Raw genomic sequence first — 15,900 nt, forward strand, 5'->3', positions numbered from 1 at the left:
TCCTTCTGAGTGATGATGTAAGAGCTACATTAATGTTAGGTTGAGCATCAGACACTTTAATAAGAGACTGATAATGTTTGGAACATTTGAAAGGCGGACTATCAAAACAGTCAAGGGATATCTAGAAGTGAAATATGGTGCAGAGCAATAACATGATGTGTATGCACTCACAATACGTCATCCTGCTGATCTTAAGAACATTCAAGTACACACTGGACCTCGGGTTAAATCCACTAGGAAGAAGAACATACCCAGGTTAAAGCCACTAGGAAGAAAAACGTAGCCGGGCTAAAGCCACTAGAAAGAAGACCTTACCAGAGTTAAAGCCAGTAGGAAGAAGAATTTACCTTGGTTAAAACCACTAGGAAGAACAAATTACCCTGGTTAAAGCCACCAGGACGAAAATTTACCCGGGTTAAATCCACTAGGAAGAAGAACTTACCCAGGTTAAAGCCACTAGGAAGAAAAACTTACCTGGATTAAAGTCAGTAAGAAAAAGACTTTACCCGGATAAAGCCACTAGGAAGAAGAACTTACCTGGGTTAAAGCCACTAGGAAAAATAATTACCCGGGTAAAAGTCAATAAGAGGAAGACTTAACCCGGGTTAAAACCACTAGAAAGAAAAACTTACCCAGATTAAATCCACTAGGAAGAAAAAGTTACCTAGGTTAAACCCACTAGGAAGAAAAACTTACCCAGGTTAAAGTCAGATAGAAAAAGACTTTACCTCGGTTAAAGCCACTAGGAAAAAGAAGAACTTACCCGGGTTAAAGCCACTAGGAAGAAGAATTTACTCGGGTTAAAGACACTAGGAATAAAAACTTACCCGGATTAAAGTCAATAAGAAGAACTAACCTCGGTTAACGCCACTACGATGGAAAACTTTCTCGGCTTAAAGTCAGTAAGAAGAAGACTTTACCCGGTTTAAAGTCACTAGAAAGAAGACCTTACCCGGGTGTCAAAACCACAAGAAAGAAGAAATTACTCAGGTTAAATCCACTATGAAGAAACAATTACCCGGATTAAAGCCACTAGGAAGAAAACCTTACCAGAATTAAAGCCACTAGGAAGAAGAACTTACTCGGGTTAAAGACACTAGGAATAAAAACTTACCCGGATTAAAGCCACTAGGAAGAAAACTTACCCAGGTTAAAGCCACTAGGATAGAGAAGTTACCTAGGTTAAAGCAACTAGGAAGAAAAACGTACCCGGATTAAAGCCACTAGGAAGAAAACCAACTCGGGTTAAAGTTATAAGGAAGAAGAACTTACCTCGGTTAAATCCCCTAGGAAAAAACAGTTACCCGGGTTAAAGTCATTAGGAAGAAGAACTTACCTCGGTTAAAGCCACTAGGAAAAAACACTTACCCGGGTTAAATTCAGTAAGAAGAACATACCTTGGTTAAAGCCACGAGGAAGAAAAGTTACTCAGGTTAAAGCCACTAGGAAGAATAACTTACCCAGGTTAAAACTACTAGGAATAAAAACTTACCCGGATTAAAGCCACTAAGAAGAAAACCTTACCCAGGTTAAAGCCACTAGAAAGAAGAACTTTACCTGGGTTAAAGCCACTAGGAAGAAGAACTTTACCTGGGTTAAAGCCACTAGGAAAAACCTTACTCGGGTTGAATCCACTAGTCAGAAAAACTTACCCAGGTTAAAGCCACTAGGAAGAAGACCTTACCACGGTTAAATTCACTAGAAAGAAGAACTTACCCGGGTTAAAGTCCGTAAGAGAAGACTTTACCCGGGTAAAAACCACTAGGTAGAAAAACCTACCTGGATTAAAGCCACTAGGAAGAAGACTTTACAAAGGTTAAATCCACTAGGAAGAAAAACTTACCCGGGTTAAAGTCAGTAAGAAGAAGAAGATTTTATCCGGGTTAAAGACAATAGGAAGAAGATCTTACCTGGGTTAATGCCACTAGGAAGAAGAAATTAGCCAGGTTTAAGCCACAAATAAGAAGCCCGGGTCAAAAGCATCAGAAATAAGAAATTACCCGAGTTAAAGCCACTAGGAAAAAGACTTTACCTGGGTTAAAGCGACTAGGAAGAAGAACTTACCTATGTTAATGCCATTACGAAGAAAACCTTACCAGGGTTAAAGACACTAGAAAGAAATTAGCCGGGTTAAAGCCACTAGGAAGAAAATCTTACCCAGGTTAAAACCACTAGAAATAAGAAATTAGCCGAATTAAAGCCACTAAGAAGAAGAACTTACCCGATTAAAAGCCAATAGAAAGAAGAAATTAGTTCGGTTAAAGACACTAGGAAGAAGATCTTACCTGGGTCAAAACCACGAGAAACAAGAAATTACCCGGGTTAAAGCCACTAGGAAGAAGACCTTACCCGGGTTAAAGCGACTAGGAAGAAGACTTTACCCGGGTTAAAGCTACTAGAAAGAAAAACTTACTCGAGTTAAAGCCACTGATAAGAAAAACTTACCCGGGTTGAAGCCACTAGAATGAAGGACTTACTCAGGTTAAAGCCACGAAGAACAAAAATTTACCTGGGTTAAAGCCACTAGCAAGAAGAAATTACCAGGGTTAAAGCCACTAGGAAGAAAACTTACCAGGGTTAAAGCTACTAGAAAGGAGAACTTACCCGGGTTAAAGCTACTAGGAAGAAAAACTTACCCGGGCTAAAGTCAGTAAGAAGAAGATTTTACCCGGGTTCAGGCCACTAGGAAGAAGACTTTCCCCGGGTCAAAATCATTAAATAGAAGAAATTAGCCGGGTTAAAGCCATTAGGAAGAAGACCTCATGACGGTTAAATTCACTAGAAAGAAGAACTTATCCGGGTTAAAGCCGCTGGGAAGAAAAACTTACCTGGGTTAAAGTCCGTAAGAGAAGACTTTACCCGGGTTAAAACCACTAGGTAGAAAAACCTACCTGGATTAAACCCACTAGGAAGAAGAAATTAGCCAGGTTTAAGCCACTAAGAAGAAGCCCGGTTTAAAACCATGAGAAATAAGAAATTACCCGAGTTAAAGCCACTAGGAAGAAGACTTTACCTGGGTTACAGCGACTAGGAAGAAGATCTTGCCCTGGTTAAAGCCACTACGTAGAAAACCTTACCTGGGTTAAAGCCAATAGAAAGAAGAAATTAGCCGAGTTAAAGCCACTAGGAAGAAGACCTTACCAGGGTTAAATACACCAGGAAGAAGAACTTACCCAGGTTAAAGCCACTAGGAACAAAAACTTACCCGTGTTAAAGTGAGTAAGAAGAAGATTTTATCCGGATTAAAGCCACTAGGAAGAAGATCTTATTTGGGTTATAGCCTCCAGTTAGAAAGACTTACCCAGGTTAAGGCCACTAGGAAGAAGACCTTACCCGGGTTAAAGCCAGTAAGAAGAAGAACTTACTTCGGTTAAAGACACTAGAAAGAAAAACTTACCTGGGTTAAAGCCACTAGGAACAAATACTTACCCGGGTTAAATCCACTAGGAAGAACAATTTACCCAGGTTAAAGCCACTAGTAAGAAAAACTTACCCGGGTTAATGCCACTAGGAAGAAGAAATTAGCCAGGTTTAAGCCACTAAGAAGCCCGGGTCAAAAACCATCAGAAATAAGAAATTACCCAGGTTAAAACCACTAGAAATAAGAAATTAGCCGAATTAAAGCCACTAGGAAGAAAAAACATACCTGGATTAGAACCACTACGAAAAAAAACTTAACCGAGTAAATGTCAGTAAGAAGAAGACTTTACCCGCGTTAAAGCCACTAGGAAGAAAAACTTACCCGATTAAAAGACAATACAAAGAATAAATTAGTTCGGTTAAAACCATTAAGAAGAAGACCTTACCCGGGTCAAAACAACTAGAAATAAGAAATTACCCGGGTTAAAGCCACTAGGTTGGAAAACTTACCCGTGTTAAAGCCACTAGGAAGAAGAACTTACCCGGGTTAATTTCACTAGGAAGAAGACCTTACCCATGTTAAAGCCAGTAGGAAGAAGAAAGTACCTCGGTTAAAGCCTCTAATAAGAAAAACGTAACCAGGTTAAATCCACTAGGAAGAATATCTTACCCGAGTTAAAACCATTAAACAGAAGAAATTAGCCGAATTAAAGCCACTAGGAAGAAAAACTTGCCTGAGTTAATGTCATTAAGAAGAAGACTTTACCCGAGTTAAAGCCACTAGGAAGAAAAACTTAACCGACTATAGTCAGTAAGAAGAAAACATTACCTGAGTTAAAGCCACTAGGAAGAAGAACTTACCCGATTAAAAGTCAATAGAAGTAGAAATTAGTTCGGTTAAAGCCACTATAAAGAAGACCTTACCGGGTCAAAACCACTAGAAAGAAGAAATTACCCGTGTTAAAGCCACTAGGAATAAGACCTTACCCGGGTTAAAACCACTAGGAAGAAGAACTTACCCGGGTTGAAACTACTACTAAGAAAAACTTACCCGAGGTAAAGCCACTAATAAGAAAAATTTCCCGTGTTAAAGCCACTAGAAAGAAAAACTTACCTCGGTTAAATCCACTAGGAAGAAAAACTTACTTGGGTTCAAGCCTCTAGGAACAAATACTTACCCGGGTTAAATCCACTAGGAAAAAGAGCTTACCCAGGTTAAAGCCACTAGGAAGAAAACTTACCTGGGTTAAATCCACTAGGAAGAAGAACTTACCCGAGTTAAAGTAAGTAAGAAGAAGACTTTACCTGTGTTAAAGCCAAAAGGAAGAAGACCTTACCCTGGTCAAAACCACTAGAAAGAAGAAATTACCCTGGTTAAAGCCACTAGGAAGAAAAACTTAACCGGGTTAAAGTCACTATAAAGAAGAACTTACCTTGGTTAAAGCCACTTGGAAGAAAACCTTACCTGGTTTAAAGCCACTAGAAAGAAGAAATTACATGGGTTAAAACCACCAGAATGAAGAACTTACCCGAGTTAAAGCCACTAGGAAGAAGTTCTTATCAAAACCACTAGAAAGAAAAAATTAGCCGGGTTAAAGCCACTAGGAAGAAGACCTTACCCGGTTTAAAGCCACTAGGAAGTACACCTTACCCGGGTTATAGCGACTAGGAAGAAGATCTTGCCTTGGTTAAAGCCACTACGTAGAAAAACTTACCCGGGTTAAAGCCACTAGAAAGAAAAAATTACCCGGGTTAAAGCTACTAGAAAGAAAAACTTACTCGAGTTAAAGCCACTAATAAGAAAAACTTACCCGGGTTAAAGCCACTAGAATGAAGAAGTTACTAGGGTTAAAGCCACTAGGAAGAAAAACTTACCAGGGTTAAAGCTAATGGGAAGAAGAACTAACCCGGGTTAAAGCCACTAGGAAGAAAACTTACCCTAGTTAAAGAAACTTGGAAAAAGAACTTTCTTTGGTTAAAGCCCAGGTCAAATCCACTAAAAAGAAAAAATAGCAGAGTTAAAGCTACTAGGAAGAAGCCCGTGTCAAAACCACTAGAAAGAAGAAATTGGCTGGGTTAAAGCCACTAGGAAGAAGACATTACTCGGGTTAAATCCACTAGGTTGGAAACTTACCCGTGTTAAAGCCAATAGGAAGAAGACCTTACTCGGGAAAAAGCCACTAGTCAAAAAGACATACCCAGTTTAAAGCCACTAGGAAGAAGACCTTACCCGGGTTATAGCCAGTAGGAAGAAGAACGTAACTCGGTTAAAGCCACTAGGAAGAAAAACTTACTCTGGTTAAAGCCACTAGTCAAAAAGACTTACCCAGGTTAAAGCCACCAGGAAGATGACCTTACACGGGTTATAGCCAGTAGGAAGAACACTTTATCCGGGTTAAAGTTACTAGAAAGAAGACCTTACTCGGGTCAAAATACTAGAAAGAAGAAATTATCCAGGTTAAAGGCACTAGGAAGAAGACCTTACCCGGGTTAAAGCCACTACGAAGAAAAACTTACCTGGGTTAAAATTAGTAAGAGAAGACTTTAACCGGGTTAAAACCACTAGGTAGAAAAACTTACCTGGATTAAAGCCACTAGGAAGAAGACCTTGCCAAGGTTAAATCCACTAGGAAGAAGAACTTACCCAGATTAAAGTCACTAGGAACAAAAACTTACCCGGGTTAAAGTCAGTAAGAAGAAGACTTTACCCGCGTTAAAGCCTGTAGGAAGAAGATCTTACCTGGGTAAAAGCCAGTAGGAAGAAGAACTTACCTCATTTAAAGCCACTAGGAAGAAAAACTTACAAAGTTTAAGCCATTAGGAAGAAAACTTACCCGGGTTAAATCCACTGGGAAGAAGAACTTACCTAGGATAAAGCCACTAGGAAGAAAAACTAGCCCGGGATAAAGCCACTAGGAAGAAAAACTTACCCGGGTTAAAGTCAGTAAAAAGAAGAATTTACCTGTATTAAGGCCACTAGGAAGAAAAACGTACCAGGGTTAAAGTCAGTAAGAAGAAGACTTTACCCGGGTTAAGGCCACTAGGAAGAGGACTTTACCCAGGTTAAAGTTACTAGGAAGAAGACCTTACTCGGGTTAAAGTTACAAGGAAGAAGAAATTACCCGAGTTAAAGCCACTCGGAAGAAGAACTTACCCGGGTTAAAGCCACTACGAAGAAAAATTTACCTGGGTTAAAGTCAGTAAGAGAAGACTTTAACTGGGTTAAAGCCACTGGGAGAGAAACTTAACCCGATTAAAGCCACTAGGAAGAAAAACTTACCCGGGTTAAAGCCACTAGGAAGAAAAACTTACCTGGGTTAAAGTCAGTAAGAGACGACTTTAACTGGGTTAAAGCCACTAGGAAGAAAAACTTACCAGGTTTAAAGCCACTAGAAAGTAGAACTTACCCGGGTTAAAGCCACTAGGAAGAAAAAACTTACCCAACTTAAAGTCACTAGGAAGAAGAACTTTCCTCGGTTAACGCCCGGATCAAATCCACTAGAAAGAAAAGAATAGTCGAGTTAAAGCCACTAGGAAGAAGCCCGGGTCAAAACCACTAGATAGAAAAAATTGGCTGGGTTAAAGCCACTAGGAAAAAGACCTTACCCGCGTTAAATCGACTAGGAAGAAGACCTTACCTGGGTTAAAGCGACTAGGAAGAAGACTTTACCTTGGTTAAAGCGACTAAGAAGAAGACTTTACCTTGGTTAAAGCGACTAGGAAAAAGACCTTAACCGGGTTAAGGCCGCTAGAAAGAAGAACTTATCCGTGTTAAAGCCAATAGGAAGAAAAACTTGCCCGGGTTAAATCCACTAGGTTGGAAAACTTACCCGTGTTAAATCCGCTAGGAAGATGACCTTACTCTGGTTAAAGCCACTAGTCGGAAAGACTTACCCAGGTTAAAGCCACTAGGAAGAATACCTTACCCGGGTTACAGCCAGTAGAAAGAAGTACTTTCCTCGGTTAAAACCACTAGGAAGAAAACTTATCTGGGTTAAAGCCACTAGGAACAAAAACTTACCCGGGTTAAAGCCACTAGGAAGAAAAACTAACTCGGGTTAAAGCAACTATGAAGAAAAACTTATCCAGATTAAATACACTAGGAAGAAGAACTTACACGGGTTAAGGCCACTAGGAAGAATACTTTACCGTGTTAAAGCCACTAGGAAGATGACCTTACTCTGGTTAAAGCCACTAGTCAGAAAGACTTACCGGGGTTGAAGCCACTAGGAAGAAGATCTTACCCAGGTTAAAGCCAATAGGAGCAAAAACGTAGCCGGGTCAAAATCAGTAAGAAGAAGACTTTACCCGGGTCAAAGCCACTAGGAAGAAAACTTACCCAGTTTAAATCCACTGGGAAGAAGCACTTACCCAGGTTAAAGCCTTTAAAACCTTTAGCATTTATACATTTAATATTCGTGGGAAGCTCACCTTTAGTATTTAGACATTTACTATTTGTGGGAAGCTCACCTTTACTATTTAGACATTTACTATTTGTGGGAAGCTAACCTTTAGTATTTAGACAATTAGTATTTGTGAGAAGCTAACCTTTAGTATTTAGACATTTACTATTTGTGGGAAGCTCATCTTTAGTATTTAGACATTTACTATTTGTGGAAAGCTCACCTTTAGTACTTAGACATTTACTATTTGTGGGAAGCTAACCTTTAATATTTAGACATTTACTATTTGTGGGAAGCTCACCTTTAGTATTTACACTTACCCAGGTTAAAGCCACTAGGAAAAAACCTAACCCGGGTTAAAGCCACTAGGAAGAAAAACTTACCCGGTTTAAATCCACTAAGAAGTAAAACTTACCCAGGTTTAAAGCCACTAGGAAAAAAAACGTACCCGAGTTAAGGTCAGTAAGAAGAAGACTTTACCCGTGTTAAAGCCTCTAGGAAGAAGACCTTACCCAGGTTTAAAGCCACTAGGAAGAAAAACTTACCCGGGTTAAAGTCAGTAAAAAGAAGAATTTACCCGTGTTAAAGCTACTAGGAAGAAAAACTTACACGTGTTAAAGTTAGTAAGAAGAAGACTTTACCCGGGTTAAGGCCACTACGAAGAAGTCTTTAACCGGGATAAAGTTACTAGGAAGAACAACTTACTTGGGTCAAAACCACTAGAAAGATGAAATTTGCCGGGTTAAAGCCACAAGTAAGAATACCTTACCCGGGTTAAAACACTAGAAAGAAGAAGTTTCCTGGGTTAAAGCCAGTAAGAGAAGACTTTAGCCGGGTTAAAGCTACTAGGAAGAAAAACTTACCCGGGTTAAAGTCAGTAAGAAGAAGGCTTTACCCTAGTTCAGGCCACTAGGAAGAAGACTTTACTCGGGTTAAAGCCACTAGGAAGAAAAACATACCCGGGTTAAAGCCATAAGGAAGAAGAACTTACCTCAGTTAAAGCCACTAGGAAGAAAAACATACCCGGGTTAAAGCCATAAGGAAGAAGAACTTACCTCAGTTAAAGCCACTAGGAAGAAGACCTTACCCGGGTCAAAACCATTAGAAAGAAGAAATTGCCCGTATTAAATCCACTAGTAAGAAGAACTTACCCAGGTTAAAGCCACTAGGAAAAAGACCTTACCCGGGTTAAATCCACTAGGAAGAAAACCTTTCCCGGGTTAAAGCCACTAGGAAGAAAAACTTACCCCGATTAAAGCCACTAGGAAGAAAAACTTACCCGGGTTAAAGCCACTACGAAGAAGAACTTACCCGGGTTAAAGCCACTACGAAGAAAAATTTACCTGGGTTAAAGTCAGTAAGAGAAGACTTTAACTGGGTTAAAGCCACTAGGAAGAAAAACTTACCCCGATTAAAGCCACTAGGAAGAAAAAATTACCCGGGTTAAAGCCACTACGAAGAAAAAGTTACCTGGATTAAAGTCAGTTAGAGAAGAATTTAACTGGGTTAAAGCCACTAGGAAGAAAAACTTACCCCGATTAAAGCCACTAGGAAGAAAAACTTATCCGGGTTAATGTCAGTAAGAAGAAGACTTTACCCGGTTCAGGCCACTAGGAAGAAGACTTAACCCGGGTTAAAGTTACTAGGAAGAAGAACTTACCCGGGTCAAAACCACTAGGAAGAAGAACTTATCCGGGTTATATCCTCTAGGAACAATATCTTACCCAGGTTAAAGACTCCAGGAAGAAGATTTTAACTGGGTTAAAGCCACTAGGAACAAGATGTTACCGAGGTTAAAGCCACTAGGAAGAACATCTTATCCAGGTTAAAGCCACTAAGAAGAACTTACTTGGGATAAAGCCACTATGAAGAAGATCTTACCTGGGTTAAAACCACTAGGAAGAAGAACTTACCCATGCTAAAGCCACTAAGAAAAGCTTACCTGGGTTAAAGTCGCTGGGAAGAAACTTACCCTTTTGTCCACCAGATGTTTTCTGAATGCACAAAGTGTTTTATTTTGTTCGAGCTGTGATGAGGAAATGAAATCCTCTGTTCAATCTTGTTCAAAGGTTGAATTAACTTGAAATCACCAGTAAGTGTCTTCACAGCAATGGCTGATAGTATATGTTTTGACCTCTTCTGTTCACCACGAGATACATGTACTATGGCATGTAAAACCGAATCATCAAGTACAGTTAATAAATAGAAAAATTCAGTTCAGACGATGTCTTTGGCACCTTTTCAAAGGCAGATAGATATTTGAAGATTTTAAGGTTATGTTGTTAGGGCAAAAAGGCCATTGATGATAATCATATTATTGGTTGTTTAATAATTGTTATTAGATATTTTGCTCTATCATAAAGGCTTTCGTTTTCATAAAAAAATGCCATTTTCATTGAATCAAGTTCTTGATATTTTGTGTGATTTTTTTTCTCAGGATATCACGCATTGTAAGGTTGTGTGGAGAAATTATGCAGCATTCTTTCTTCATCTGGAATGATGTGAAGAAGAGGACCCAATGCATTCTCAAAATTTCTGCATACATGTGTTTTGGGGAACTGCTTGAATGATGCGAATAAGAGGACCAAATTCATTCTCAAAATTACTACGTACATGTGTTTTGGGGAACTGATTGAATGATGTGAAGAAGAGGACCCAATGCATTCTCAAAATTTCTGCATACATGTGTTTTGGGAAACTGCTTGAATGATGCGAATAAGAGGACCAAATTCATTTTCAAAATTACTACGTACATGTGTTTTGGGGAACTGCTTGAATGCTGTGAATAAGAGGACCAAATTCATTCTCAAAATTCCTACGTACATGTGTTTTGGGGAACTGCTTGAATGATGCGAATAAGAGGACCAAATTCATTCTCAAAATTCCTACGTACATGTGTTTTGGGGAACTGCTTGAATGATGCGAATAAGAGGACCAAATTCATTCTCAAAATTCCTACGTACATGTGTTTTGGGGAACTGCTTGAATGATGCGAATAAGGGGACCAAATTCATTCTCAAAATTCCCGCGTACATGTGTTTTGGGGAACTGTTTGATTGATTGGAGAACTTTTGATTTCAAATCAGTTTTTTGGTTCGATATGACCTCATTTCTGAAACATTCCCTTTTTTTTTTCTCAGGTTATGTGGCATATTTTGGATCTACAGTTGTAGTACTGCTGTTTTTCGTTTCTTATGATCTCGTATAGTTACGATGGTTCTTCTGCAGCAACATAACAGCGAATATTACTCTCTGGTTTTCCAATGGCATATTGCCTGACTGTGTTCTGAGACCTTAAGTCTGTACAAAAGATCAATGACTCACTGATCTTTTGTCATTTTTTTATTCACAAAATATGCATATCTTATCATATACTCCTGTAGCAGTTGAAATTTGTTGAACCTGTCTCCCACTCTGTAGCTCAGACTGTCCTGATGTTCCTTCGTATTCTGTGCTTTCTCCTGGATAACTTCTAAGTCACTCTTCAGTGTAAACCTGTTTCCGTAGGCACAGTCGTGAAGACACTTGAACCTCGATTCTGAAGAGCGCTTTTAGCAATTTAAAGAAAAATGTTTGAAGCTTGCAACAGGTTTTCCCACGATGAAATAACTTCAGTGTGGACAAGAACTGTATCATTGACATTTTGGAAATTAATAATATTAGTGTTATCTTTTTGTCTTTGTTGGAGAATCTAGAAAATCTCAGGTTTCATTATTTCCTGCGTTAGATGTCGTTCTGATGGCTTTGGTTTTTCTTGATTCATTCATTGTGATGGAGAAGGCGACACTTCTGATGGTTGTAGCCTGCAAAATGTTGAGCTAAGTGAACAGAGATAAAAAGGATATTAGCATTCAGTTATTATAGTAATAACTTTGTTCTAGTAACAAAGTAATACTTCTTCAAGCAATTATGGCGTGATTTATACATTTAATATATAAATTTCAAATACTTTCAACTAAGGCTGTGATTAACTTACAAATCAGTAGAATTCAAATAATGCCCCCCCCCCCAGTGGCACAGCGGTATGTCTGCGGACTTACAACGATAGAAACCGGGTTTCGATACCCCTAGTGGGCAGAGCACAGATAGCCCATTGTGTAGATTTGTGCTTAATTCCAAACAAGCAAATCAAATAATGGGGAAATATGTAAAATTCACACGTTGCTTATCAGTATCTTACCAATTACCAAATATTTGGGGCTTATTTATAATGAATCAGCTAATGTAAAATAAATATTGCTAAATGTAAGATATATAATGAATCGTGGTAGTGAAAGGGCTAACTTGTAATGCATTCTGAATGATCGATTTATTATTTTCAAGTATTTAATATGTGTTAGGAGTATGGGCGTTTTCTGGATTGGTTAATATTTGTCAGATATAGAAATAATCATAGCGAAAGATACCACATTAACAGTGCTTTTACGCAGTTTTTCAATTTCTATGAAAAGGCCTTCGATGTGATAACACTCGCAATTTGTCAGTAATTGCTTAATTCCACACCTACCTGGCCCACACTGTATAAGGAATACGTTGTAAAATAACTTATAGGTTAGTTGAGATGGAGTAAATTAAACCTCCGAAATCAAACTTGGTTGCTTTTTGTTAGATCAATACTTTCTGATTCCGTCTGATTAGCAAAGATACTCACAATCTACTGGGAATAGCTGCATCGTGGCAAAATAAAGGCACTGAGCTTGATTCTTTAAAGACAAATATTGGTAAATCACATACAAAAAATAGAATCGAGCTAATGAAGTAGCTTGCCATCATTTCATAAAATATCTATGTTTTTGTCAATCTGTGATTTTCCCAGTTTGTTAACACGTTCGAAACTGTTAGTGCAGCAATCTTATAAATGGGCTTGACTTTTGAGCAACAAGGGTAAAGCGACGGGTAAAATATTAAGATACGTTCGGCTTAATATATTTTTCAAAACTCACAGTTTAAGTAATGACACCAAGAAATGACACTTATCGGCCAAACTTGTATTACACAATTCAAAGTTTCGTCCACAAATATTCCTGTGGCAAAGAAACAAAACATTTTTTAAGCCATTGTCTCAATAAAACGTGTCAAATACATTAGGATAACATGTTGTAATGTAATATAATATTATTTAGTTTATTTATAAAATACGACGACAATATATCGTTTTCACTAACTAATAGCAATTATACAATATCTCTTTCGTAATGTCACCCGATAGGTCAGCGGTAATTTAACGGAGTTATAACGCAAAAATCCGGGGGTACGAATCGCAAATAGTCCGTTTTGTAATTGACACAAAGAACAACAAAATATTAATTTGTATTCGTAGGATGTTTAACATTCATAGTTAACTGAATCTGCTTGTTGATTGTAATACTTCGGTTAACGAACTTCTAAATTTAAACAGATCTATTTGATTTGTGATGTTGATAAAGTTTCATAATCTATGTTTCTTTCCTAATATACAGTAATCTTTAGTTTCATGATTTATTGTCTTCCAATTTATTTATTTATTTTTTTTATAAGACGCTCTCTTAAACATGACGATCATGTGTTCTATATGATACAACTAACTTACTTTGAAAAGACGAGTTTTCCCAGAAGGGGAATTTTAATACAAATATTGGCACAGGCAATTTATTTAACTTTATATATGTTGTTCCATAAAACATAAAACCACGAAACGTTCGACGTTCTTCACGAAATAGAACTTCAATTTTGGGAATGTTTAGCTTTGACTCCGAGGTTTACTTTTTTCTGGATTGCAAGAGTTAGGTCAAGTTACTCATCTTTTGGGAAAGAACTCTCCAGATCAAATATCCTTTCTTATAACTTATTTGCTTTTAACATATATTTCGACCATACCCAACAATTCAGAGCATATTGTTCCCTTGCAACTAAAATATGATTTTTGTTTTGAAACAAACTTGAGCTTTAAGATTTCAAGATTTTACAAATATATATATTTTGTATTTTTTTATTAACAAGTATACTTATGTTAAACAAAAACAAACACTGAAAATAATAGCAACAAATGATTTCCCAAAATGATCATGCAATTTCCAACATTTTTTCAAATAGACAAAAAAAAAATTAAACCTTCCTTGATAGGAGATAATTATTCTTGATTGAATAATAATAATCATCTAACATGTAACTGGAGCTCATAGATGGAAAGAAAATTGTGGACTATGTAAAGAAAAAATGTGGACGAACAGGGGATTTGTTACAGCAAAGTAAAGAATCGTGACAGGAGAGACAATGATATGTATTTTTGTTTTTCACTGAGCAGAAAGTGAAACAAATGAAAAGAAAATAGACATCAGACAAACATTTGAAGAATAAAATGAAGATAAATTAGTTAATTTATGTTGGACAAAAGAAGAGGTGAATTTAAATAAAACACCATGCTGTCATTTAAGCTTCGCTGTTTGTGTGGAATTCTAAATTAAACGACAAACGCCTTTAGTGATTGAGATTGGAAAATAGGTTAAAATGAAAGCTTACACAGAATCCTATTAACAAAGCTGTGGATCTGAGTTAGTTATGCAGTAGTGCGATCATTAATGAATTGCTACTTTTTACGTAACTAACCCACAAGTTATCGATACAGTGCCTAATTACAACTGTAATACAACTAGAACATTAACAACGTTTTTCGCCTTTCTACTGCGTGAATAGGGACTGAAAAACCAAACTTTTATATACATATGTAACACACAAGCTGAAGAATAGCGGTGTGAAACATATGAAACCCTCACAGAATACGAAAGCTATAATTTAAGATATTTGTGATTCTTATATTAATTAACATTGTGTGTTTGTGAACTTGTTTGTCTACGAACTCTTCCCACAGTTTTGAAGTAAGCAGTACCAAACTTTTTGGTATACATGTTAACAATTTTAGCAAACTGTCTGTAAATATTTAGATAATTCTGATATACACCCATATTGTTTTTAGTAAACTGTCAGTAGTTATTAACATCATTTTGGTATACACGTAAAATGTTTTTACTAAACTGTCTGTATTTATGTAGACCATTTTGGTATACATGTAAAGTGTTTTAGTAAACTTTTTGTAGTTATTAAGATGATTTTGGTATATATATAAAGTGTTTTAGTAAACTTTCTGTAGTCATTAAGATCATTTTGATATACATGCAAACTGTTTTAGTAAACTGTCTGTATATATTTAGATCATTTCGGTATATATCCAAATTGCTTTTCGTAAATTGTGTGTAATCATGTAGACCCTTTAAGTTATACTCCCAGACTGATTTTAGTTAACTGTGTATAACTATGTAGATCATTTTGTTATACTCTCAAACTGTTTTTATTAAACTGTCTGTAATTATGGAGTTCTTTTTGTTGCTGTTTAAATTGGTTGCGAAACACTTAGAATAGCCCTTGTAATATCGGTTGTGAAACACTTAGAATATCCCTTGGAATATCGGTTGTGAAACACTTAGATTATCCCTTGGAATATCGGTTGTGAAACACTTAGAATAGTTCTTGGAATTAGCCACAAATCAAGACCTTCACATCTTGAATTAGTTAAGACTTAGAATAAATTGGTTTTTCATATTTCCTACCACTTTCAGGTTCAGAAACATTGTGTACAAAAAAAAACAACATAAAATATAAAAAAATATCCAACCTGAACCAGTGTAAATAATGTTTGTAGAGAAATGTTTAAAAAGCTGAAATTCGTGGAAAAAAGTATTTAATTGTATAAGCGTTCGGAACACACCCTTTATCAAGTAGTTTACAAATGTCGGCATGTAGATACTACTTTATGAAACTAGGCCAGAAACGTTGTCAAATTTTATCGTCTGTTTCAATTAAGTCTAATAGTGATATATGCAAATATTGATGTATTTGTTTGTTTTTCTATAGAAATCATAAAGTCTGGCATAGATCCAAATATATCATTATACCGAATTTAGTCTGGCTGAAAAATCAGTACTTTATTGTTTATTTTTTCTATTGAAATTATAATATCTGGCCTGGATTCAAATATATTATTATACCGAGTTTATTCCTGCTGAAAAAAATATGAATTTAATGTTTGTTTTTTGTTTTGTGTTTAAGACGAAGCTTCATAAAGAAATACCTGAACTGTGTCCACCGGGGATATCGAACCTCG

This window comes from Limulus polyphemus, unplaced genomic scaffold, assembly GCF_000517525.1.
Source record: "Limulus polyphemus unplaced genomic scaffold, Limulus_polyphemus-2.1.2 Scaffold2490, whole genome shotgun sequence".
Lineage (NCBI taxonomy): Eukaryota > Metazoa > Arthropoda > Merostomata > Xiphosura > Limulidae > Limulus > Limulus polyphemus.